A 27,324-nucleotide genomic window follows, 5' to 3' on the forward strand; every position below is an offset into this window, starting at 1 on the left:
CAGCAATATAAGCTGGGGTGCTCCCTGGAACAATCCAGTATTTTTCTTTACCTTCATTGGGTGGTGGGTTGTGCTGTTGGTGCGCCTGTCCCTGGCTTAACTCCCTGCTCTGCTGGCCGTAGCTGCTCAGAGTGGTCTAGGCTAATGGCCACTCCCAGGTTTCGGTCTCTGACCATACCTGGTTGAGCACAGAGCTTGGCATGTTTCTGCTGCCTAAAATAGGTGGTTCCTTTCAGAATTACCCATTGTATGTATGTATATATGTTTGTGTATGTGGGCAGCGTTTGGCAGATACTGTAAACCTGCTTTCACTCTGCCCCTCTAAAAAACAATGTGCAACACATTATAATTGACGGAATTAAAATCATTATTGAAAGGGAACCATAATTTCAGATGGCATGATCCCTTTTGGATTGGTTTATTAGCGTAGTTGTTAGTATTTAAAGCAGCCTCAGAATAATTTTGCCCCTCACAAAGTTTAGAGAATCTGTAAATGTTAAAATATTCTGCATAACTGAAAATTTGTTAGCACTTTTCATGCAGAGAAAACTTTAAAGGGCTGGTGAAATAATGGCATGTTTAGTAGTTGTAAATGCCTGTGTTGTGCCCTATTTAGCCCACCACCATTAGAAAATGGTACTGTGAAGTTTATTTGCAGTAATATATGTTAAACCAAATAAAGGATGTGAACAGTGAAGAATTAGCACTACGTGATTTTGTATAGAGTAAAAAAAAAAAAAAGATAAATAAAAAAATCTCTGTATATATACATTTTGCTCTGATAGTTTGTATCCAGCATATTCTGTTTGGTGCTACGTGATCAGTGAGCTGACAACACACATACAAGTAGGACTCTTCGTTTTGCACTCACTCCTTGTTCTTTTTATCCATTAAAATATAATACCTACAACAGCAAGATAACTTTATAGTCCTGTGGCAAGGACTGTCTATTGCAATCAGGATTGTCATGTGCATGCACATCCCTGTTAAAGCGAGTTATTAGGTAGTAAAATCCTGTGTTCACTTTCAAATTTTTCAGGAAACCATTAAGTTCAGCCTGGTATAATTTCATAGGCACATCTAATTACAGTACAAATTGCGCATACATTCTTGTAAATGATTCTTGCAATAAATTCAGATACTGTCATTTGGAAAGAGTTCTACTTTTACATTTTAACATAAACATATATGCGATTAATGTATTTCATTTTAATTTCTAATGTCGAGCACTATTACTAAGCAGCACTAAAACGTTGCTGACGCTGTTTGTAGTGCATGAGTTTACCGTGTGCTGCGATCATTTTTAGTGTGGTGGTAAAATGGCCATATTTTGTATTTTGTTCTGTAATGGCCATGTGCTGATTTCCCAATTAGTGTGGGAGCCCTTACCACCACCTGTTTACTAGGTGGTAAGGCCTCCCATGCTAATGCCATAATCGGGCAGCATGCACACTACCCGATTTGCACAGGGCTCACCTACTCTCCACCCATAGACACGCCTCCCGCACTAAAAAATTGAATATTTTTTTTAGCGCGGGATTAGTGCACGCAGATCTGCTCAGCACTGCGGGATGCCTTAGCGCATCCTGCGCTAGTGCTTTATGGCATACAGTAGGCATGCCTTAGTGCCTACCGTGGCTTAATAAAAGGGCCCCCAAATGTGTCTATAGATTTCTAGAGTGATTTTTCTCAGCATTTCAGACTCCAATGCTCTAAAGCAAATGCGGGCACCAGAGGTCATTAGCTCCGGACTAGCGCCTGCATTTGCTAGTGCAGAATGCTCAGAGCTGATGAGCATGTGAATGAAGAAGCTCGCCAGCTCACAGTGCAATGAGCATGCAAATGCATGCTGATGAGGTCATTCCCTATTCCTTCCCAATGAGCAGAGGAAAGCATGCCAAACAAGGGTGCTGTTCACGTGTAAACCCTACACCAGCTTGGAGCTGGCATTAGGGTGTCTGGGATAAAAAGTATATTGAATATTATCTGTTATTTTCCTGTCTCTTTTTTTTTTTTTTTTTTTTTTTTTAATTTTTTAAATCATTTATTTATAATTTTTTCATTTTACAAGGATCACTTGCAAAACAGTAAAACAGAGATGATTGTACATTAAAACAATATTTGAAGAAAACAATCTCAACAAGATAAATGGATTTTGTACAATCTTTCTCTTTCTTAGACCACAAAATAAATAGGGAGAGTGAAACAAGACAAGGAGATCAATTTAAGCAACAGCAAACAAAGAAAACGTGGTATTAACCCGATTATCCCCAGTTATTATTTATCTAAATCATTTTTCCACATTGATCATCTGGTTGGTTTCTTCAAGACCATAACGGTGCATAGTCCATCAATTTCATTGGAAACATACTTATTGTCCAATATTAGTGAAAGTAATACACCTGATTTCATTTTTTTTCCCTTTTAAAACCAGAAATTGTTTAACAATACAAACCCTTGAATCTCCAATCCAATTCCCGCTGATTAAAGTAATCCCAGTTTCACAGGCTTCACTCCTTTTGAATTAATATATTAAGAGGAATCATTTCAGAGGGAAAAAAAAACATTAGGAGTCATACCTGGAACTCTGGGAAAACAACAATCTCGATATTAATCATCTACAACAATATTCATTTTGTTCAAATTTTTTCTGGTCTTATTATCATTTTCAAATCTTAACCGTTTCTACTTCAGTAGAACTTCATTTGCTGTATATTCTCAAATGATTCGATTAGATTATCCATGTGGCTCATTAACAAGACTATATCTGAAGCAAAGTCATTCTCTACCACCGTCAGGTCCTGGAGCACCCTCCAGATGACATTCAATGCAACCTCCACGGGAGCCAAAAACTCCAAGCTGATAACTCTTAAGGGTTTAGGAGTAGCACCGCCGACACGGGTTCAGCTGTAAACGACTTCCGTTTCAGCATACACTCCTGACTCACTCCTCCACCCCTTTGGTTTTCCTGTCTCTTTCTTTGCAATTTGAATGATAACATTTTAGATTTTTAAGCGTTCCGATTAGTCTAGGAACTTGCCATTTGAATATGCCAGTGTTTTGAACGGCATTTTTGTGGATCAAATGATTATCCTTCCATTGCAAAGTTTATATTTTCTATTGGGAACAGTGAGTGTAATTTTCTGTTGCGTTGATCTCCAATCGTACGTGCCAAATAGCGCCTTAACCCCATGCCAGTTCGGAGCTGGTGTTAGGGTTAAGGCTGTTCCTCCTACCCCCCCCCCCCCCCCCGTCTATGCTAGGCAGCCCAGACTGTCACCATCAGTCCTGGGGGGTCCAGTGACACCCCAACAGACAGCAACACGGAAGGCTGGAAGTCCAGCCAGCCTCCAGCCTCACTGAACCCCCTGACGAGGACATGTGGGCTGGAGATCCAGTGGATCTCCAGCCTCCCAAAGAAAAATCCCTGGTGGCCCAGTGGGCTACATACCCCACCCCACCTGCTCTGGAGGTCTAGCGGCCCGCTCCTCCTTCCCCCTTCCCCCTCTTACATCCTTGTCTGATGGAAGAGGGAGTAGCACTGAAAATACCAGAAAGGTTATATGTGCAGATGGGATGGTAATTAAATACTTAAGAGAAGCTTTTAGGTTGTCCCACTTCCTTTTGTTGTTCTTTTCTGACCACGATTGCCACCTCTAGATAGGTTATTCTTCGTGACAGTGCAGAGGAATATTTAACATTTAATTTTATTTCTGTTTCCTGAAATGCGATAGTTTTAACTTGCTTTACAATGTTTTGTCTCTACAGAGCGCACTAAAATTCATCCTTTTGTTAGCAGCCAGGACTGACCAGGTGAAGAAACGAAGTGAGTACATCATTCCGGCTTAAGAGACTGCTGTAAGTATAAGGCTTTAAACCAAGTTTTTATTTGAGTTCGATATACCACATCATAACCAAGGTACCTACACAGATGACAATAAAAGTCATATTAACAGACACTTCAAACCTTTTATGTCTAAGCTCTAAAGTAGTGACAGTATCACTGAGAACAGTCAAGTGTAATCTTTCACGTGAAGTTACAGCTGTCCGTTTACCATTGTACACAAGAGCAATGTAACATAGTAAATTACAGCAACTAAAGACCTGTACGGTCCATCCAGTCTGCCCAACAAGATAAACTCATTTTACATGGTATATGATACTTTATATGTATACCTGAGTTTGATTTGTCCTTGCCTTTCTCAGGGCACAGACCGTAGAAGTCTGCCCAGTGCTGTTCTTGTACTAAGTTCTGAAGCTAACATCGAAGCCCCTTAAAATTTACACTCCAGCCCATCCCTATATATTCAGTCATAATCAGGGCATAGACCGTAGAAGTCTGCCCAGCTCCCGTTTTGTTTCCAATTACCGGCGTCGCCACCCAATCTCCGCTAAGGGACTCATTTTCTAGAGTTTACAGATCTCAATGTCAAACTCGCAGCCTCATTTACTAACCTGTGTTAATAAGTTAACACATGTTAATTTGATTTTACAGACATTAAGTTATGCAAGCCCCATTATTCTCAAAGGGGGCACCCTTTAATATGCACTTAAGTGACTCCCTTAACTTTTTGACAGCACATCACTGCTTATAAAAAATCATTCATAATTAATACACATGGAAGGCACAGAGATTCTTACAAGAGGCACTAGATTTGTTTATATCCACAGAAGATCTTGGGATATTGTTGAAACCAATCACATCCACTCTATTGGCTATTTTCGTGTCTTTTTGCGGATGACACGAAAATAGCCAATAGAGTGGATACCCTGGTGGAGGGAGTAGAAACGATGAGAAAGGATCTAAGAACGTTAGAAGAATGGTCGAGGTTCTGGCAGTTAAAATTTAATAGCATATAAAACTGCACTCTGAAGTTCATGAAAAGTATAACACTTTTAGTTTATTAGTACGTAAACATATATCAATATCATACAATTCAACCCTTTGGGGTGCCCAGACTCCCCTCCCCCTTATCTTTCACAAACGCTCCAGCAAGCACTCACACTCACCCTTCTAGTACGTCTGTAAACCCATAATACATAAATATATCATAACAACTTATTCCACTTAGTGGAATCAAAAAAATGGTCCACCTTTGTTGTCAATCAACCATAAAAATGTATCTTCACAGCAACGAACCATGCTGTGATGTGTACACAGTCTGAATATCGTTAACGACTTATCGTAATGTCCAAGTTATGCTGGAAATATGCTTAGGGTTACAAACAACACAATCTGTTGTTATTTCAATTTTTGACCATGCTGGGCTCTGTGTCTTGATTGGGGGAGACAATCTGTGCATCCCTTCCACACCTTGAACCCAAGCATAGACTTTATTCACTCTTGTTCCTCAATGCGAGACCGTATTTCGGTAAACCTTCATCAGGAGGAACTTAAACCCGACTCCTATAACATTAACAGATCACAACTCAGCTCTCTCATTTCTTACTAATCTTACACATATAAATGCTTTTTCTCACTTATAATAAACACTGGATTATAATCTATAATGGCTGCTTACCCTCAGGACTACATTCTAAGCGGGATGACCCTTGCACTGCCCCTAATGCGGTCTCGTATTGAGGAACAAGAGTGAATAAAGTCTATGCTTGTGTTCAAGGTGTAGAAGGGATGCACAGATTGCCTCCCCCGATCAAGAGACAGAGCCCAGCATGGTCAAAAATTGAAATAACAACGGATTGTGTTTGTAACCCTATACATATTTCCAGCATGATTTGGACATTACGATAAGTCGTTAACGATATTCAGACTGTGTACACATCACAGCGTGGTTGGTTGCTTTGAAGATACATTTTTATGGTTGATTGACAACAAAAGTGGACCATTTTTTTGATTCCACTAAGGGTGAGTGTGAGTGCTTGCTGGAGCGTTTGTGAAAGATAATGGGAAGGGGAGTCTGGGCACCCCAAAGGGTTGTATATGATATTGATATATGTTTACGTACTAATAAACTAAAAGTGTTATACTTTTCATGAACTTCAGAGTGCAGTTTTATATGCTATTAAATTTTAACTGCCAGACCCTCGGCCATTCTTCTAACGTTCTTAGATCCTTTCTCATCGTTTCTACTCCCTCCACCAGGGTATCCACTCTATTGGCTATTTTCGTGTCATCCGCAAAAAGGCACGAAAATAGCCAATAGAGTGGATGTGATTGGTTTCAACAATATCCCAAGATCTTCTGTGTATATAAACAAATCTAGTGCCTCTTGTAAGAATCTCTGTGCCTTCCATGTGTATTAATTATGATTTTTTATAAGCAGTGATGTGCTGTCAAAAAGTTAAGGGAGTCACTTAAGTGCATATTAAAGGGTGCCCCTTTGAGAATAATGGGGCTTGCATAATTTAATGTCTGTGAAATCAGATTAACATGTATTAACTCATTAACACAAGTTAGTAAATGAGGCTGTGAGTTTGACATTGAGATCTGTGAACTCTAGAAAATGAGTCCCTTACAAAGGAAAATAGCCTAATTGCTCTTTTTGTATCCCCTCAGTTTGAGGACGAGGAGATTTGCTAAGCATCTGGGCTAAGTGGGTGCTGAAGTTTATAATGCAGGAATGAACAAGAATATCTTTCATTTATTTCAACTAGCAAATAGCTACAGTTTTCACTCTGATTTTATACAGCAACACTTAATTAGTACATGCTCATCAAGAATAATTTACTGTCAAAATAAGCAGAACTGAACCTTCACCCATTGTACATACGTTTTGTCTTACACAGCACTTTACACTTCGGTAATCAGCTGTTTTAGATGACTCCGTTAAGGAAAATACCTGAAGCGCATAATTGTGATACAATGCCTTGCCATGCATGATTGGAATTATGTGCTGGATGTGCATTATTAAAAATGATTTGTGCCTCCACGGGTTTACTCTTAAAAATTGGCAGTTTTGTGGTTTTCCCAAGATGTGAAGCTTGGATTATACATCTGCAATTACATAGGGCCAATAAGCTATCGACCAGCCAAACCATTCGCTCACAATTTTCTAATAGTTTTATGAAAAACTAATAAAAGACAAACAAGTGTAAAATCAAAGGTAATTGCTATCAGGGCTGTTGAGTCTGAGTTGGAAGCAATTTTGGGTGGAGTTGGAGTCCAAGTCAGTACATTTTTACCGACGCCATCTTCAAAATAAAAACTTACAACATTATAATGTATGGTAATTTTATAATTTTTATACTTATAGTTCAGGATCTTTGTTCAAACTTCAAATGAATATATTTTGTGATCTATTAGTCCTAATTTTGTACATAAAGAAATATCCTATGTTTCTGTAACTAATCAAATTTCTCTTAGATTTACTACACATAGTAGGAGTTAGAGTTGGACAGTACAAAAATAGAGGAGAAGGTGTTGAAGGTTTGTTGAATTGACTCCACAGCCCTGATTGTTATGGTCATACTGCATAACGCAAACATCACTAAAAAAAATAAGGGGCCTGGTATTCAGTGGTGGCTGTTGAATAAAGCAGAATGGCAGTGGTGGCGCTTTATTTAATTCCTATATTGAGTGGTGCTATACATTTAAGTAGTTCTGTTTAATATGTGTGTAAGCGACAACTGCATAGCTGTGTCAACACATACAGCAGTGGTTCCCAAACCTGATCCTGGAGGCACCCCAGCCTATCAGGTTTTCAGGATACCCACAATGAATATTTCCATAGCGTCCCCTCAGATCGATCCAGAGACTTGTGGGTTATGCCCCTCCTCTAGCAGGTTAGATAGAGAGAACTCAGAAGTTTGCCTCAACAGAGCATGTGCAGCCATTCCAACTTCAGTATTCTCTCTATCTAGCAGGTAGAAGGGAGCATACAGTGCAGCTCTGTTGATAAGACTCCTATCCCGTTCCCTCGGGTGTGTTGAGATCTTGCTGGGGTTGAGGTGCTGATGCACTTTTTGGGATACACCTGGTGGTGCCAGGTCCCTACCCTTCTCCCCCTGTCAGCCTGAATTATTTCCAGGAATTGACTATTTAGTCTCCTGCCTCTTAAAAAACAAACAAAAAAAAAGACAGAGGTATTTTAAACTCGACAGAACTTCCCCACAGCATTGTTGTAGAGTCTGGTGCTGAAAGCTTTCAGTTCAGCTTGTCTGGAACATGAGCAGCTGTAACTTGGGAACTGAGGTAAGGCGTTTAATGCCATGTCAGGACCGTTGGAATATGTGAAGCGCTGTTTGTGCTGCGGGGCGCGGAGGTCAGCGTCTGGGTCCTGTGAGGCTTGTTCCGGGGGCATGGGGAAGTCCGGTTCAGAGCAAGAGGACCGCGGGTTAGGCGCTGAGTCAACGGAAGGCTCCGATGTGGGCTTTGCGGGAAAAGTTAGGTCAGCGTCTGCGCGTGCCTTCGCCAGCGCCATTTTCACTATGGGGCCTTCAGTGCAGGAGAGTGTGTTAGTGGGCTCACCGGGAGTAGCGGCAGCTGAGACCGGAGCGGTTCTGAGCCTGGAGCCGGCAGTTATGGGAGGATTTTCCCCCGAATTTGTGCTTCTTTTACACAACGCGTTTTTGCTCCGTTCCGAGAGCGCACGCCAGCCGGCGGCCATTTTAGAAGGGCCAGTGGCCTCGTACTTGGCTCTTTCTCAGAAACCTTCGAAAAGGGCCCGTTTAGTGTTGGTAAAGCGGCAACTTGGTCGTCATTGCATACATTTGCGAAGCACTATCGTCTTGATGTGGGCGTGCGCCAGGAAGCGATTTTCGGGGCGTTAGTTTTGGCGGCCGGGTTAGTACGGTCCCACCCTTGATGAGGATTGCTTTAAACATCCCCCAAGCCTCTGGATTGATCTGAGGGACTAATGGAAAGAAAATTATCAGGTAAGACATAATTTTATCTTATGAGAGATTTCATGCAAATCTATCTCATAAATATTCATTGTGGATATACTGAAAACCTAACTGGTTGGGGTGCCTCAAGGACCAGGTTTGGGAACCACTGACAATACAGTAAGTTAGGCATGTTATTTTGCTGGCTTAACTTATGGGGAGCGACTGAATATGTCTGCTCTCCAGATAACTTTTGTGCCAGTCCCTGGCCACATGTCCCTTTTTTTTTCTAAGGTTAAATACTGGTATATAAGGACCTATGCAGCAGTATTTATTTGCATAGCTGCTGGCGATTTTTTTTTAAGCTATGTATGTGGCTAGCTGACTACTTTTGTGGCTTGGAACATTGTGCCCAAAGGTTAATAGATATCCATGATTTTCTTAGGATTTCCCCCAAATCTTCACCCTCAGAATTATATTGTGTCTTCCACTTTGGCCCTTGAATACTGAAAGCATTCTGTGCATACTCCTCTTGTCGGTGTTAACTCAAGGAGGCAAACCTCTTAGCACCAATTACGTCAGTTCCTGATGCTGCCACAGATGGATGCACCAATTACGTCAGTTTCTGATGCTGCCACAGATGGATGAGAGAGCTGCTCCAGCGTGCACAGCCTTGCTTGTTGAAATGGATCACAACACCTGAAGCTGGAGGCCTGTCCAGTCATAGGAGCAGCAGAACTCACTCTTTAACTTCTGGTGGTTAGAAGGCTACAAGGCATACCAGTGATAAGAGCTTCTTAGAAGTGGCAGGGAGACCATTGTAGCCAGCACTGGAAGCAGCAAGACCGAGAAAGCCAGCAGCGAGAGCAGAAGAGTTTGATTCTCTGGGGACAGAAGAGAAGCAATGAGCTGTCTGGCCAGTGGTGAGAGCAAGAGATAATGGTGAGAGCAGGAGAAGGACTCTAAGGCAGGTGTATCCTAGCATCGGGAATAGCAGCATGAGCACTGCAACCATGATATGGGAGAGAGGAACTTTAAAACCCATAGGGACAGCAGCAAATCTGTGAATAGTCTAAACCATTTGTGGACAAGGTGAAAGAATTGGGTAGGAAGGGGGTGGGGAGGAGACGATTGAATTGAAAAGGATGTTGGGATGGTGGTTAGGGGGAGGGGGAAGTCAGGGTGCAATCAGGGAGGATAACTTTAGAGAAGCGAGAACAGGACCAGGGGAAGGGGGCTTGCAATGGGTTTATTTATTGGGATTTATTAACCGCCTTTATGAAGAGATTATTAACCTATTTACCACCTTTATGAAGAGATTCACCCAATGTGGTGTACAGTAGGTACAGTTTAACATCAAACTTACAATTTTGTTGACATAACAATAGTAAAATTTAAATGTACAAGTATAAACATAAATACAATAAAAGAGGAAAACTTGAAAACAGCAAATTGAAACCTAATAATAAGACTACCATGAAACAAGATAAAATAAAAATATATTTAACAGCTCTGAAATTCAAATAACAGACATAATACGATGCAAGCATAATAGTGATGGAATATCTAATAAATACACAATTAGAACATTCAAATAACATTGCTATGATACTAATGCTTTTCTACAATATAGTTTACCATATAGCTGAGGGGCAAAATGCAGATATATAGATAGGGACAAGATGCGTGGTACAGAGTCAGTTGGGATAAGTGGGTGGCTAAACTAAAGGCAAGTTCTTTGTACAGTTAATCAAGATATAAAGAATTGGTCTAAGTTACAGTGTGTGTTGCAAGCTAGTCCTGGTACAGAATGGGTGTATAGTCAGTCACCTTATGTATTAAAAGCATGGGAGAAGAGGTTTTACGTGTTTCCTGAAGTAGAGGTAGTCTGGGGTTATAGCTCCTCTGGGAGTAAATTCCAGAGCGTGGGGGCTACTCCTGAGAAGGGTCTCTGGCGGGTATCACATCGTACAATTTCTTTTCATGAGGGGACAAATAGTGATGATCCTTGAGAGGATCTAGGAGGTCTCAAAGGTGTGTAAAGGGTCAACTTATTCTTTAAGTACTCTGGCCCATTTTGTCTGAGGGCCTTGAAAATCAAACAGAATTTTAAATTTAGCCCTTTAAGGTACTGGTAGCCAGTGTAGTTTTTGCAGGAAAGGTGTGATGTGGTCGTGCCATTTGCAGCTTTCTCTTAGTCGTTCTGAATTAGTTGGAGCTGATACAAAAAGTTTTTGGTTTGACCAGTGTACAGGGCATTAGAATATTCTAGTCATGATGTTATCATGGCATGGACCACCTTGGTCAGATTCGTCTTTCCAATATATGGAGAGAGATTTCGTAGCTGCTGTAGGTGATAGAGAGAATTTTTAAAGGTTGTTTGAATTTGCGTGATCAGCGTGAGTGATGAGTCTAGCAGTATCCCAAGATTCCTGACTTGTGATTTTAGGGGGAGTTCATACTTCCCAAAAGTTATTTTGAAGTCAGGTATTTGTCCACTTGTGTTAGGTACCCAAAGACTCTCTGTTGTACTTGGGTTCAGGCAGAGTTTGTTGTGGTTAGGCAGGCAGGCAGACAGTTTACTCAGAGCTGTGGGTGGATCTGGTTCAATGAGCATGAGTAGTTAGACATCTTCAGCATTGATGTAGAATTTTATACCCATCGACTGAAGCAGCTTAGCCGGAGGCTTGAGGTAGATATTAAATAAAATGGGTATGGATCCCTGTGGCACTGCACAGTTTAGTACCCAAGGTAATGATGTGCCATTGCTGAACAGAACTGATTGTTGTTTGTCTAACAAATAGGATTTGAACCATGTAAGTATGGTGCCACTGATACCTGTTTCTGCCAGTCTTGTATGCATGATATTATGATCCACAGTGTCAAAGGTTGCTGAGAAATCCTGCAACATTAGTATTGAGGCAGATCCCCTGTTATAATTTCTGTGCAGATCATCAAGAAGGGACACAAGAAATGTGTCTGTTCTGTACTCTGGTCTGAAGCCAGATTGACGAGAGTCTAGCCAATTACTTTCAGTTAGCCAGTCGTTGAGTTGAATGCAGGCTGTCTTTTCTATAAGTTTTGCTAGGAAAGGAATTTTAGAGACTGGTCAGTAGTTTTTGAGCTTGTCCTAGTTGAGTGAGCTCTTTTTCAGTAGGGAGCACATCACAGCTCTATTTAGTGTTTTTGGCAGCTGCCCTTCCATAAGAGAGTGTTAACAATTTTTGGGTGCCTTCAGTGAGGCCTATGCTCACTCATTGTACTGTTGTTGCTGGGCAGGGATCAAGAGGGCAGGTTGTAGGCCTTTCAGGTTTTTTTCAAGAACTTCTTCTGTGACCTGGTTGAATGAGTCCCAGATAGATGTGCATGGTGAAGCAGAGGGAGTGTTCTCTTCATTAGCTGGTGGGAGCTTTCAAGGGACTATCAGTAGGTCTTGACGGAGATCTTTAATTTTGTTGGCAAAGTATGTGGCAAAATCATTGCTGGATAGTTGTGATTTGCAAGGCTGGTTCTGTTTTGGGGTTTGGGTGCGAATGTGGAAGTGATGTTGAAACCAAGGAGGGAGCAGAAGGTGATGGAACTGAAGCAGGATGAGAGAGGAAGAGGTTTTTGTATTGGGCCATAAATAACTGTGGTGGTAACATTTAAAGAATGTACTTCTAGGTATAAGAAAGTAGTATATTGTGCTATAATGTTCCTAAAGGGACCGTTCCCCCTAATCACCTCTAAACCCCCCATGCTTACTGCTGATGCAATGAAGGGCCAGTGTCCAAGATTTGGCCACCAAAAATCTGATAAGGTTACTAAAAGGAAACTACTCCCCCACCTGTGCTGGTATTCTTATTTACATTAAACTAGAAGAATGTCTGTCATAGATGACAAAATTTGAGAGTTCAAAAATGTGACCTTGAGTGACCTATCCAAAGCCTGGATGTGAATCCAATGGAAAATCTAAGGCAAGACATTTGGACTGAAGTTCACAGACCATCCCCAGCCAACTCAAAGAGCTTGAGCTATTTCATCCCACTGTGCTTGAATTGGCGTTATATCAAAACTGGAAGTAAACAGAAACATAGACATGAATATTAAATTATTCTTGGATGCTACTGCTACAAAAGAGGTTTGGGCCAAGAGACGTGAAAAATGATGCAATCAAGACTTTTTTCTTTTTTTTTTAATTTTAAAAATATTTTTGTTTTAGTTCTGTCTCACTGAAAGTATAGAATAGGTTTTGTAGATTAATGAAACACGCTCCTTCTTTACTGTAATGTGAACTGTACTTTAGTTGTCAGAATGAGAAAAATGTGTAAGGGTCGTGAGGGCTTTTCCAAGGTACTGTTACACTAAAATTTATCATGGAAGTTAAAAGACCTGTGCTAAAGATTTAATGCTGATTTTTGTCTGTCTCTCCAATGTAGCTTCCTTCATGTTTTCTGCATTGAAGAATATATACTTTGTTAGAATAGGAGCTGGCATAAATTATATGTGATGTATTCCAGAGCTTTGTATGGTTGTGGAAAGGTCAGTATGAGTGGAGTAAGGACTCTATTTTTTTTTAATTAGCCCTCCTCCAGGAGTAGTGTTTGTAGGTATCTCATGATTTTTCTCAGTTTTTCTACAACTGGATTACAGTGGGGGAAATAAGTATTTGATCCCTTGCTGATTTTGTAAGTTTGCCCACTGACAAAGACATGAGCAGCCCATAATTGAAGGGTAGGTTATTGGTAACAGTGAGAGATAGCACATCACAAATTAAATCCGGAAAATCACATTGTGGAAAGTATATGAATTTATTTGCATTCTGCAGAGGGAAATAAGTATTTGATCCCCCACCAACCAGTAAGAGATCTGGCCCCTACAGACCAGGTAGATGCTCCAAATCAACTCGTTACCTGCATGACAGACAGCTGTCGGCAATGGTCACCTGTATGAAAGACACCTGTCCACAGACTCAGTGAATCAGTCAGACTCTAACCTCTACAAAATGGCCAAGAGCAAGGAGCTGTCTAAGGATGTCAGGGACAAGATCATACACCTGCACAAGGCTGGAATGGGCTACAAAACCATCAGTAAGACGCTGGGCGAGAAGGAGACAACTGTTGGTGCCATAGTAAGAAAATGGAAGAAGTACAAAATGACTGTCAATCGACAAAGGTCTGGGGCTCCACGCAAAATCTCACCTCGTGGGGTATCCTTGATCATGAGGAAGGTTAGAAATCAGCCTACAACTACAAGGGGGGAACTTGTCAATGATCTCAAGGCAGCTGGGACCACTGTCACCACGAAAACCATTGGTAACACATTACGACATAACGGATTGCAATCCTGCAGTGCCCGCAAGGTCCCCCTGCTCCGGAAGGCACATGTGACGGCCCGTCTGAAGTTTGCCAGTGAACACCTGGATGATGCCGAGAGTGATTGGGAGAAGGTGCTGTGGTCAGATGAGACAAAAATTGAGCTCTTTGGCATGAACTCAACTCGCCGTGTTTGGAGGAAGAGAAATGCTGCCTATGACCCAAAGAACACCGTCCCCACTGTCAAGCATGGAGGTGGAAATGTTATGTTTTGGGGGTGTTTCTCTGCTAAGGGCACAGGACTACTTCACCGCATCAATGGGAGAATGGATGGGGCCATGTACCGTACAATTCTGAGTGACAACCTCCTTCCCTCCGCCAGGGCCTTAAAAATGGGTCGTGGCTGGGTCTTCCAGCACGACAATGACCCAAAACATACAGCCAAGGCAAGAAAGGAGTGGTTCAGGAAGAAGCACATTAGGGTCATGGAGTGGCCTAGCCAGTCACCAGACCTTAATCCCATTGAAAACTTATGGAGGGAGCTGAAGATGCGAGTTGCCAAGCGACAGCCCAGAACTCTTAATGATTTAGAGATGATCTGCAAAGAGGAGTGGACCAAAATTCCTCCTGACATGTGTGCAAACCTCATCATCAACTACAGAAGACGTCTGACCGCTGTGCTTGCCAACAAGGGTTTTGCCACCAAGTATTAGGTCTTGTTTGCCAGAGGGATTAAATACTTATTTCCCTCTGCAGAATGCAAATAAATTCATATACTTTCCACAATGTGATTTTCCGGATTTAATTTGTGATGTGCTATCTCTCACTGTTACCAATAACCTACCCTTCAATTATGGGCTGCTCATGTCTTTGTCAGTGGGCAAACTTACAAAATCAGCAAGGGATCAAATACTTATTTCCCCCACTGTATGTGTTAGGATAAGTGGTACTTTCTGGACTTCCTTTTTCATTGCACTGCAGTAGGTTAGTTCTGGATGTATTAAGTGAAGAAACAATCATCCTGGAGATAAAATTTTTAGGTTGTAGCTTTGTTTGAAGGATTCAGTGAGAATTTAGTGGCATTCATTCATGTCTCTTGGGTGAGAGTGTGGTTTGACTGTTTAAAATCTACATCCCCTTGAACATTTTTCATATTTTACTTTGTCAGTGCAGTAGTTTGCGTGCATTTAAATTAGATATTTTTTCTCTCATACACACACTATCCCACACCTTTTAAGGGGAAAAAGTGTTATTGGGGGACAAAGCATATACCTTTGGTAGGTGCTGAGGGATAGCAGTCTTAAGTGGTGCCACAAGTTTCCAGTTGGATTGAGGTCAGGGTTTTTACTGAGCTACTTGTGGACATTTACCTTTTTGTTCCTTAGTGGCATACACGCACCTTGCAGGACTGGACTCTAAATAGGAAGTACGTTCAGGCTTCTTGCTTTTATTCTACTGCTTGTCCTTCTTCTCAGGTGGTACCACCTGATTGGTCCCTTCTTAATTTCCTTGGCTGATATGGTTCTTAAAGAAGGTTTCCACTAGTTTGATTCTCTATGCATATACATACCTTGGAACTCAAGTCTAATCTGTCCTCAGATAGGTCTGTCATGGGAGATATAAATGCCTTGATCTCTGGTGAACCTTGCTATTTGACTTTGGCTAGTCTGTCACTAATAAACATACTATGCCTTCCCTAACCTCTGCCTGTTCTTGAACTCCTCAGGAGTTAGTATGTTTCCTGTAAGTCAGAAAGTAGAGGCAAATCCCAATAATAAAGCACAACATAGAAATAAAAGGTTGTTTTAATTGTGGATAGCCCAAAGCAGTATGGTAACAATGACATTTATTGAAAAGAAGCAGCACGATGTGGCCATGTTTCGGTTCATGCTTGCATCAGGAGCACATATTAACTAAAATACAGAAAACCTAGTATAAAAATGAAATAAATTTTTTTTCCATCATATAAAATCATTACTTAAATGAATAATGAGCTAGTCTCTCATCACAACAAAGCAATAGCTTATATATATATTACCATACTGCATGTATGAATAGTAGCTGAAATATAACCCCCATGTTTCCTAAGCTGCACAGCAATGCCGACACAGCCTATTCAAAGTGAATGGGCTGTGTCAGCATTAGCACATTGCAGCCATTAGCGTAGCTTAGTAAGGGGGGGGGGAGTTAATATTTATTCAAATTAAAAACTATGAAAAATGAATAGCAATATCAAAAAACTAATGTAAATAGTTCATAGTAACATAGTAGATGATGGCAGAAAAAGACCTGCAGGGTCCATCCAGTCTGCCCAAGAAATGTGCCACTTTTTTGTGTATACCTTACCTTGATTTGTACCTGTCCCCCCAGGGCACAGACCGTACAAGTCCGCCCAGCACTATCCCCGCCTCCCACCATTGGCTCTGGCACAGACCGTATAAGTCTGCCCGGCACTATCCCCGCCTCCCAACCACCAGTTCCAAGGCCCCCCTCTGTCATAGACCAGAACATCAGATTCAGCATGTTGAAAGCTAAAGAAAATTAAAACCTTGAGGTGAGGTCTCATTATACGTTTTTTTTTTTTTTTTAAGGAAGCTTGATACCAGCTAGTCTGCAGCAAATCCATGTTGTGGATGAAATGACAACAGACACTATATGCTTCCTCAATCAATTCAGAAGTCATATGGCTGGTTATAAGAATAGATTGTTTTATCTTTAGTAGCAGTTCAGCTTGGAAAATGCTAATTTTAAATGGATACATTTTTCATTCATGATTAATCTACAAGTTCCATAGTTTATAATAAATTTTGTATTCCGTTTGGAGGACACTGATACATTAAAGATGTGAAACATGTATGAAAAGGACATATCAAGCACATATCAAGTTCATAAGATAAATCACTACAATAATGATTCATTAGGGAAAAAAATAAAAAAATTACAAATACCCAAATTAATACAATAGAGAGGTTCAGTGATAACGTAGTTGTTTACAAATGTTATCCCTCCTAAAGTACATAAATTCATCATCGGTTATATATCATTTAGTAACAGCTTGTGCTTGATATGTCCTTTTCATACATGTTTCACATCTTTAATTTATCAGTGTCCTCAAAACGGAATAAAAATTTATTATAAACTATGGAACTTGTAGATTAATCATGAATGAAAAATGTATCCATTTAAAATTAGCATTTTCCAAGCTGATCTGCTACTAAAGATAAAACAATCTATTCTTATAACCAGCCATATGACTTCTGAATTGATTGAGGAAGCATATAGTGTCTGTTGTCATTTCATCCACAACATGGATTTGCTGCAGACCAGCTGGTATCAAGCTTCCTTAAAAAAAACAAAAACGTATAATGAGATCTCACCTCAAGGTTTTAATTTTCTTTAGCTTTCAACATGCTGAATCTGTTTTTCTGGTCTATGACTATCAAACATATAAATGACAAGTGACCGACTCACTTGCAAATGCGCAGTAGAGACTTCCCTCTCTGTCCCGCCCCTGCGTCAAGACGTGATGACGGAACAGAGAGGGAAACTGCGCGGAAGGGGAGGGAGGGAACCGCCGAGGTCGCTACCGCTCCCCCCCCCTGAGGTTGCCGCTCTCGCTGCCCCCCTCCCCCGGAGTCGCCACCGCCCCCCCTCCACCCGGGCCGGGCCCTCTCTTCACTGAACTTACATCGCCGAAACCGCAGCAGGCAGATCAGCTCCCGTCGGCCTTCCTTCCCTGCCTGTGTCACGCCCTCGCCGACTTCACGTCACACGAGGGCGGGACACAGGCAAGGAAGGAAGGCCAACGGGAGCTGATCTGCCTGCTGCGGTTTCTGCGCTGTATGTTCAACAGCGAAGAGAGGGCCCGGCCCGGGTGGAAGGGGGGCGGCGGTGGCGACTCCGGAGGGGGGAGGGAGGGGAGGGCAGGAAGGTCTCAGAAGGAGGGGGGCCTAGGAGCTGGCTGGGGGGGAGGGACGGAGGGGGGCCTTGGAGCTGGCAGGGAAGGAGGGAGGATGCTGGATATGGGAGGTCAGAAGGAGGGGGGCCTTGGAGCTGGGAGGGATGGACAGAAGAGGGGCCTTTGAGCTGGCTGGGAGGGAGGGAGGGACAGAGGGGGGGGCCCTTGCAGCTGGGAGGGAATGGGGCCTTGGAACTGGGAGGGAGGGCAGGGGGCCTTGGAGCTGGGAGGGGGGCCCTTACAGCTGGGAGGGAATGGGGCTTTGGAGCTGGGAGGGAGGGCAGGGGGCCTTAGAGCTGGGAGGGAGGGACAGAGGAGGGCCTTGGAACTGGCAGGGAAGGAGGGAGGGCAGCGGGCCTTGCAGCTGCGAGGGGAGGGGGGCCTTGCAAAAAAAAAAAACATACCAATAATCGCCCGTTTTAACGGGCTTAACGGCTAGTTCTAATATAAGCGCAGGAGAAACCGCACCGATGCTTTTGCTTATCATAAGTGTTTCTCCCAACCTATTCTTTAATTCATCCAAAACTAAAAAATCATGTTATTAGTACTGGTGCTTAGTAGTCTTCTCTTATTGTAATCATGCGTAAAAACACACCAATTTAATTTCCAAATAACTATTCCTCTGAATTTAATATTTATTAAAAACTGCGTCTCCCAACTGAATATTTATTAAAACCAATTGTATTTTAGATACAGATATATGCCCCTGATGCAGGTGTTAGCCGAAATGTGGCCATGCCGGGCTGCTGCCTGTAAGTAAAAGTAACCGTTACCATAATGCTGTGGATCATATTTGATTCCAACTCCTTTTTGCCTCCTGTCTGTTTCCTGTATGCAGATGTTTGTGTATAGCGTTGTTGACTAAAACGGTGATGTTGAATGATAGAATGCATAAAGAGTTATGAAATTGATTTGATAATCTCATCTACTTCTGTCCAAATTATAAGAAAGGTCAACAGTATATAAGTAACATTTGAAGGGTTTAGTCTCTTTATTTAAAAATTTATTTTCCAGTTTTGCTATGGAAAGATTGGGATATCGTGGTGCTGTCCTGGTGCCCATGATTATTCTCGATACTTAGATGTTATTTGAAGAATGAGCACACATACTGCTGGATTCTATATATCATGTTTTAATTTCCAAGCGGAAATCGAAGCGTATTTTATAACCATGCACGTAACTTAATTGGTTAACTAGCTAATCAGCGCTAATTGGATGTTAAGCAATTATCTGCACTAATTAGCATTAATTAAGATCTACACAGCTCCCTAAGCATATTCTGTAATGTATGTGGAAATTGAAGCGTATTCTGTAACAATGGATTTAACTTGGTTAACTAGCTAATCAGTGCTGTTAATTGGATGTTAAGCAATTATCTGCATTAATTAAGATTTACACGCACAGCTCGCTAAGCATATTCTGTAATGTGTGAGTAAATTCTAAGTTGCATATTTAAGGGGGCATAGGTGTTTCTAAAATCTATGCGCTTTTCTATAGAATACACCCGCTCTGCACCTAATTTATGTTTCGGGATTTACACCAAGTAAAACATGGTATAAATGGCTGTGACTAAATTTGGTCACGTGGAGAGGTGCTCAGCATATTCTGTACCACATGGAAACTTAAGCCTATTCTATAAAATGTAGGCGTACTTTAGAGAATATGCTTATATTTTTTTCCACATGGAATTTTCAGGCGTCATATATAGAATTTAGCCCAAAATTTCCATAAAATGTGCCAGCCAAGTCAATCTGGGTTGCAAGCTCCCAGCAGGATTGCAAAGAGTAGATCCATTCCTTATTGCTTACTTGCAGGCTTAAGTAGTATCCTGGCTAATAATTGTGTATGGGCTTCCTTTAGGAACATGTTTAAATCCATTTTAAACTCAGCTTGCAGATACTTGACCATATCATCTAACACCAAATTCCATAGCTCAACTTTCTCCATTTGTATTAAATCTGCTACCTGTTAATTTCACGGAATTCCCTCTAGTCTTATTACTATTGAAAGGATAAGTAACTTTCAGTTCACCTGTTCTGTTCCACTCATGATTTTATAGATGTATATCTTATGCCTTCTCAGTCATTTCTTGAACCAGGCAGAGATCTCAAATTGGTTCAGCCTTTCTTCAAAAGAGAGCTATATTATTAGAGTTGTTTGACCAGAACTACAACCAATACTCAAAGTGTGGTTGTAACATAAATTGATAGTCCTCTATATTTTTTAATTCTCCCTCCCTTTCTGATTAATTTTTAACATTCTATTTGCTTTTATTGACCACTGCTACTCTATGAACTGAGGATTTTGGTGTATTTTGTAGTGTAACTCCAAGATACTTTTCCTGGGTGGTTACACCTAATGTGGAACCCAGTCCTGTCTAACTATATCGCTTTTTGTTACATCAAATTTCATATGTCATTTGGATGACCAGTTCTCCAGTCTTGCAAGATCCTCTAACTTATAATACCTTAAAAATGTTGAGTCATATGTGAATTTTATCACAGCGCTTGTTACTCCCTTTTCAAGATCATGAATAAATACGTTAAACAGCAGTGGCCCCGCTACAGATCCCGGGACCATTTCATTCCTTTTGCCACTAGGAAAGCTGACCATTTAGTCCTACTTTGTTTCCTATCTCTTAACCAGTACACCAGTTCACAATATGACCTTTTATTTGTCTCTTATCCTATGACTTTAATTTCTTGAATCTTTCATGAGGAGTTTTTTCAAATGCCTTCAGTAATTCCCTGATACAATACATTGACTGGCTCGCCCATGCTTTACATTGTATGTCTGTGTCTGCTCAGCCACCAGTCTCTTTTCTTCCCCTGCTTAATCATAATTCTTTATCTCCTCTCTTGCCTCAGTTTCCCCTCTGCCCACCTCTCAGTGTTTATATCCCACCTCAACAGCTCATTCCCCCTCTCCCAACAGACCGAATAAACAGCTCCATCCCTCCCCCAGCCTCAGTTTCCCTGTGTTTATCTCCTTTCAGCAACTCTGAGGTAACACTAGTGCCTTGAGCCACTACTTTTCTTGGTTGTTTATCAAAGCTGATTGGTTGGTGAGAGACTTTGGTATCATTCTTTTATGACAGGGAGTGTGATAAATGGAATCTGGCTTGTATTGCATAGGATACACACCATTGAGGTTAGAACAAATTAAAAATTCTTCAGGTATTTTGTTTCTCAGTCCTTTAGCTTGTGATCACAACAGTAGTGTTAAGCTTTGCAATTTCTCATTTGGTGACAGTATATTTAACACTTGATTAAAGCACCAGCAGAATATGCATTGCTGTAAATGACGTTCTGTAGGTACAGTTTTGTTTTTAACAAAACAGCACATCAGCATAACTGACTCATATCACAGGACACCAAACTATAGAAATGATTTTTCGTTTTTCAGGAATGCTAGTTGCTGAACCTTATCATGGCCATGAACCCTTCAGTACATATCAAGAGTTCAAAGGGCAACTGGATGTGTAACTTTCAGAGCTCAGCAAATTTATTTCCTTTATAGGGCTTTACAATAGTAGTGTACATTTGCAGAAATGTATTTCAGCCTTGCTGACTTTCAAAGAAGATAGATTGCCTTAACTTTTTTTTTGCTGATTTTATAACATGATACCCATATGATGAGTCCAAATAGGTGACTATTTAAAGCCCACCTAAACTTCCGGAAAATACTGAAAACCACCTTGTTTAAAAAGGCATATCCTAACGACCCAACTTAAATGCCTGATCTCGGCTACACAAGAAAACTAAAGCACGTAATGAACATAACTCAACTATTCTGCTCTACTATTCCCATGTGGCTCTGCCACATGAACGTTATCCTACCAGAACATCAAATTGTATTTGTTCACACCGGAGTCTGCCAACGACTCTCCGGTACTATGTAAGCCACTTTGAGCCTACAAATAGGTGGGAAAATGTGGGATACAAATGTAACAAATAAATAAAAGACAACATAGGCACCTACGTACTTTTATAAAATAGATCGAGCCCTGACAGCATGCAATTGCAAATGCACACATTTACAGCCGCTCTGAGACTGGGATAAATGTATGTAGTCCATATGTGTACCCCATGTATTTTATGAAAAAGCACATGTACATTGCAGCTCCTCCCTTTCTCCCTCCACATGTCACCCATGGAAATCTTTTTTAAAATTATCTTTGCACAAAATATGATTTTTGGCTTGTATTACATTTGTTCTGATGGTAAGTTGTTAAATGAATAATTAGAAACCTGGAAAGGAGTTAATGGCATTGTTCTGAAATCTCAGCTCTCTCTCTCTTTATATATATGTATATATACATGTTTAATTATTGGACTAGATAGTGGGGGAGGGAGACCACTGAATGAATGGCATTTATGCTAGATAACACAAGGCCATTGTTGCTTACAGTAATTTAAACATGCAGCTAAAGCTGTATTTAATTTATGCCATAATTCATTATTTATTTCACTAGGTCAAGTTTAAAATTAGCAGCTCCTACATGTAACCTTGGCAATGCTGTATTAGCATTCAGCCTTTATCACAGATGTAATTGTTGCACGAGTGGTTGAGGCGGTCTTAGCATTGTACTTACTGCACCAAGTATAAAAAGAGGAACGAGGAAGTGCTTCAATGAGAAATAATGCTCCCAGTTAGTAATAGATCAGAGCAGCTGCAAATTGAGTATATAATACTCACATCATATATTTTCCTCCCAGTTCTGAATTGTGTGAAAGGACAGTTATACTAGGAATGACTTGGTGGTTCATTGGCGGTGCCCTGGTTTGTCTCAGGCTGGGGTTGGTCCAGACAGACAGTGTTGCCAGGTGGGCGGTTTTCCGCGACCCGCCGCGGGAAATTTTTGCCCGCGGCGGGTTGCGGTTTTTTGGGCTTCTTTTTTTGTGTTTTGGTGGTTTTTTCGGCCGCGGGGGCGGGGTTAGTGACGTTTTGGGCGGGGTTAGTGACGTTCTGGGCGGGGCCGATGACGGGGGAGGCGGGGCCGATGACGGTGGGGGCGGGGTTGATGACGGCAGGGGCGGGGGTGATGATGCGGGGGTGGGGGTGTCAGGGGCGGGGTTTGAGTTTGGGCGGGTTTTGGGCTGGATTTAGGCTGGTTTGGGTGGGAAAAAAATTTTCCACCTGGCAACCTTGCAGACAGAAGAAGTTTTTACAACCTAACAAGAGGGAGTTATACTCATTGGGGCCCATTTATAAAGGCACTCCAAAAACTGGCCTGCAGCAGTGTGGGTGCGTGTTTTTGGCGCGTGCCGGACCCTTATTGTACAGCATCTAGGGAAAAAAAGGGATTTTTTTTAATGGACCAGAAAATGGACATGTAGCAAAATGAAAACCAGTGCGTGTCCATTTTTGATCTGAGACCTTACAGCCACTGTAGAAAAATGCTATCAGTTGCCTTCAGTGAAATACAGGTCAAGGCAGGCTTAGAGCTGAGAACTAGGCCTCTAAAAATCAAAGACCATCTCTGACACAGATAATGTCACTGCAGCTGAAGTAAGCAACTGAGAGCTGACAGAGGGAGGCAAAATCTATTCTCAAAACAACAGGTGGACAGACAATATCAAGAGGCAAAGATATTTTGGTAAAGGCAGATAACAGTAGGTCAGACGAAAGTAAATAAGAACATCCAGGAGGGTTGAAGGGAAACTTGGAAACATGTGAAATCATTGCTCTCAAAGATGTTGATATCTAGGATATCTAAGGATAAGATGCAAAGATTGCCGGTGGGAAAATGAAATGTTAATAGGGATCAATGATGGAAGAATTGTATATAAAGGCTGACAGGGCATTAAGATTAGAAGGGCGAGAGAGGAAGAGAGAAGAGGAGAGGAGAAGAGAATGCAGTAAACCGGTTGTGTGCCATGGAGCACTGCTCTTCCAAGATGAATGCAGGGATATGCACTGCGATGATCCTGTGTAAATCCTGCTCTTGGTAAGAGACTAAATAAACTTTGAATTACTTTCTCATAATCACTTGATCCCATTGTCCTTCTGATTGATGAGTCCATCAGTACTCAGGCTGTGTAGAACAGTCTGGGAATGTATGAGGTCTAAGTAATTAAAATTCCTTTCACCACCCATTGACTTAGCAGTAAGGTCTCACATGCACCCAGGCAGTAAGCATGCACCATGTGCCAACTGCTGTTTACCGCCGGTTAGGTGCCCTGCGGTAGAAATTATTTTCTACTGCGTGTTTTTGGCTACGCCAGTTTTGAATTACTGCCAAGGGCACATGGTAACTGGGTGGTAATGCCGATTTGGTGTGCGCTGGATACATGTAGGCCCTTATGCGACTTTGTAAAAGGGCTCCGTTGTTAGGACTCTTGGTATCTAGGTTTAAAAGATTAAACAAGGGTATGAATGCAACACAAAAAGCTAAAATAAATTAGTTGTGTGCAAATATAAGCTGAATCAAGTAGAGAGCGCCATAAACTTATTACAAATGTGATGAAATCACTCTGATTAAATTGTAATCATGGTTTCACATCTTTAAGTCATTTTTCAAGTGCCAAAGTGATAAATTGAGTGCGTCATCAAACATATAGGCTGCATCAGGCCCATGATGTAGGGGAGAGAGCTAAATGTCTGTCCAAAATTCTCTGTTTATCTTGATTTCAAACTGTGGCATGTCCTAGCACTTTTCTTTTGAAAGAATCTTTATTGATATCTTATATGAAGTTAAAATTCTTAAGAGTGTTGCATGATTCTTCACTTTCTTTCAAGCCCCAGAGTTGTGCAGTTATAAATCAGTTTTAAGATTAGGTGGTGGCTCATTTCAAAAGTCTGTAATCTGCTTAAAAGTTTCTTTTACCGATACCATATATGGACTATTCTAAATCTCAGTAATATGGTTTACCTTTCTCTTTGTTCAAGTTGATCAAAACACTGCTGCTTGTACGATTGTTTTGTGAATCTAAGATGGACTATATTACTCCGTTTACTTTTAAAATTACATTTGTTACCTTGTCATTTGGCAAATTTAGTTCAAAATTTTGGTTTTAGGCCCCGATGCACCAAGATCCCCTTAAAAAAATCCATTCGTAGTTTCAAATCAGTAAAAATTACCGTTTTGGAAATACAGATAAGATTCCCAAAGAGAACTGCATACAAATTAGCTGCTCATTGCTTTGCGCCCCAGCTCATTTGCATGCGATATGGGGGAAGCCAGTCGGCCAGCTGAGCATGCACAGAGCAGCCCATTGCTAAGTGTGGCAACTTTGCGCATGCTACAGTTGGCTGTCTATACACAGACAAGCTTCATGTATGAGAGCCGGCATAGGTTTCCCCCCCCCCAAAAAAAAAAGAAGCAGGGAACCTGCACTCTCCTGCCGGGGGAGGGGGGCGGTCTGCTGATGCCGGGAGCCTGGAGTTAGCAATCTGCTGCTCTCTTCAGCGCAAAAGGCGGGAGGAGAGATGCAGCTGAAACACCAGCCCTCAGGAAGAACAGCCCCCCTCACCCCTTGGGTTCTCGCTCGTGGGCTCCAGGGTTCTCTTCTCTCCTCTGCTGCCCCACCCCCGCTCCCTTGCCAGGGGGCAGGACAAGGGACTGCTTCTGTGCATCACTTTGCATGCCCATTTTATATAGTAATTAGCTCATTATAATAGCTTTGCATTCTGTTTTTGTTAGCTGCTACTATGATAGGAAAAGAGCTCAGAGAACCATTTTGTGAATGTCTTGTTTTACTCCTTGCTCGCTAAACTGGCTAGAACTGGTATAAAAACCACCTTGCTGGCTCATTAGGTTTTGTGCATCTGGTCTTTAGTTTTTAAAGCTTTGCATAATGATGCACCATTCAGTATACAAATATATTATCCTTCCAAACCTTTAAGATCTCAGGGTAAAGGCTTGTTAGAAGTCCCTTCATTTCACCAAATCCGTCTCAAAGAAGGTCATGTGTGTGTGTTTTTTATTGCAGGCCCAACTATGTGGAATTACCCTTCTTTTGGAATAAAGGCTGATGAATTCCATATTATCTTTTAGAAAACATCCTAAAACTTTTTTGTTTCAACAAGCTTTTACTTGGTTTTTATTTTATTGTGGTGCAAGACAAAACTGCTAGTTTGTTAGCTTATTTGAATTTGCTAGCTTTATTTACATTTTTATTGATGTTTTTATAATGTAGTTTGTATGTTTTTAACCCGCTTAGATTTCCTTGATATAAATAAATGGTGGCTTGAGCTGCAGGAGATATGAGGCCCTTCAAGAGGCCAAGATTGGACCCGCTGGAGGACTGAGAGGCTCAGTTGGTGGCGGGATCCAAATGGTTGTTGGTGACCAGTGGGTCAGTTTGGGGTGATTCCACTTGGGAACCGCTGGAGGAGGAGGGATTGTCCCATATGAGACAGGGATGATCCTTCAGTGGTCTATTTTGGAATGTGAATCTACCAGTAATGATAATGCAGGCCTTAGAGGCATTGATCATTACTAATGCTCAGGGACTAGGGGAGTAGGCATTGGGAGATCCTATTCTGGAGGGCTTGTGCAACTCTTAAAATTCTTCCCTGTTCATCAGGCCATGCATGCTCTAACTTTGGTAGAGTGGGAGACTCTAGAGGGATTTGGAAGGGTGATGAACAATTCGTACTCTTTAACCCTGGGAGAGTTGAATAAACTACAGGTTTCCAAGGTGTATGTCTTAGTAACCACCATTAGTAACCACCATGACCAACATGACAATCATTGCCATGGAGAGCAGAGCTGCCCTGAAGGACCTGAAGGCAATCTAGGTGGCTTCCCTGGGTCTGCAGGTAGCAGTAGGAGCCATATGTCTAGGGTATGTTTTTGAGTTGGGTCCAGCAGCTGTTCTTAGGTCATATAATGCCAAAGAAGTTGCCTGCATAGATGCATATTTGGCATTTGATTTGGATCCTTTTTAATGGCCTGATATGGTCTTTTGCCAGGGGGTTGACTGTGATGATATCAGCACAGAAGCTGTTGTGGTTGAGACCCTTGCTTCCATTCCAGGGTAAGCTGCTATTTGAGGAGGACCTGGACAAGGTGGTTAAGGAGCTTGAGGAGGTCAAGTTGTGGGAGGATGTCTTGAGTTCAGTCTCAGGGAAGTTTTGGTTTCAAGACTATTCAACCCTTAAGGAGATAGATCAAGGAAACTGCCTCCTTGAGCCATCAAACTATAGTGGACTTTTTGGTGACCTCCTCCATCTTTGGGCCCAGAAAAACTAGAAACAGATTTCCAAAACTGTGGGTATGAGTTGCCCGGGAACATTGGTTCCTGTTTTTCCATTAGGTTATTTTTTCATGGAAGACTGCTT

General features: G+C 41.5%; 1 protein-coding gene across 3 annotated transcripts in view; it reads left to right on the plus strand.

Moving 5' to 3' along the window:
• The window catches only part of ADARB1 (adenosine deaminase RNA specific B1), a 418,661-nt gene that overhangs the window by 86,704 nt on the left and 304,633 nt on the right, over positions 1-27,324 (plus strand). The window contains exon 2 of one of the 3 annotated variants that reach the window (XM_030208743.1): positions 3,769-3,858. The gene's annotated coding sequence lies outside the window, so the exon portion shown is untranslated. Of the gene's footprint in view, positions 1-3,768; positions 3,859-18,770; positions 18,789-27,324 lie in introns of those variants that run through there. The other 2 variants (XM_030208744.1, XM_030208746.1) reach the window with 2 other exon arrangements.

The sequence above is a fragment of the Microcaecilia unicolor genome, chromosome 7 (assembly GCF_901765095.1).
Source record: "Microcaecilia unicolor chromosome 7, aMicUni1.1, whole genome shotgun sequence".
In the NCBI taxonomy this organism is placed as follows: domain Eukaryota; kingdom Metazoa; phylum Chordata; class Amphibia; order Gymnophiona; family Siphonopidae; genus Microcaecilia; species Microcaecilia unicolor.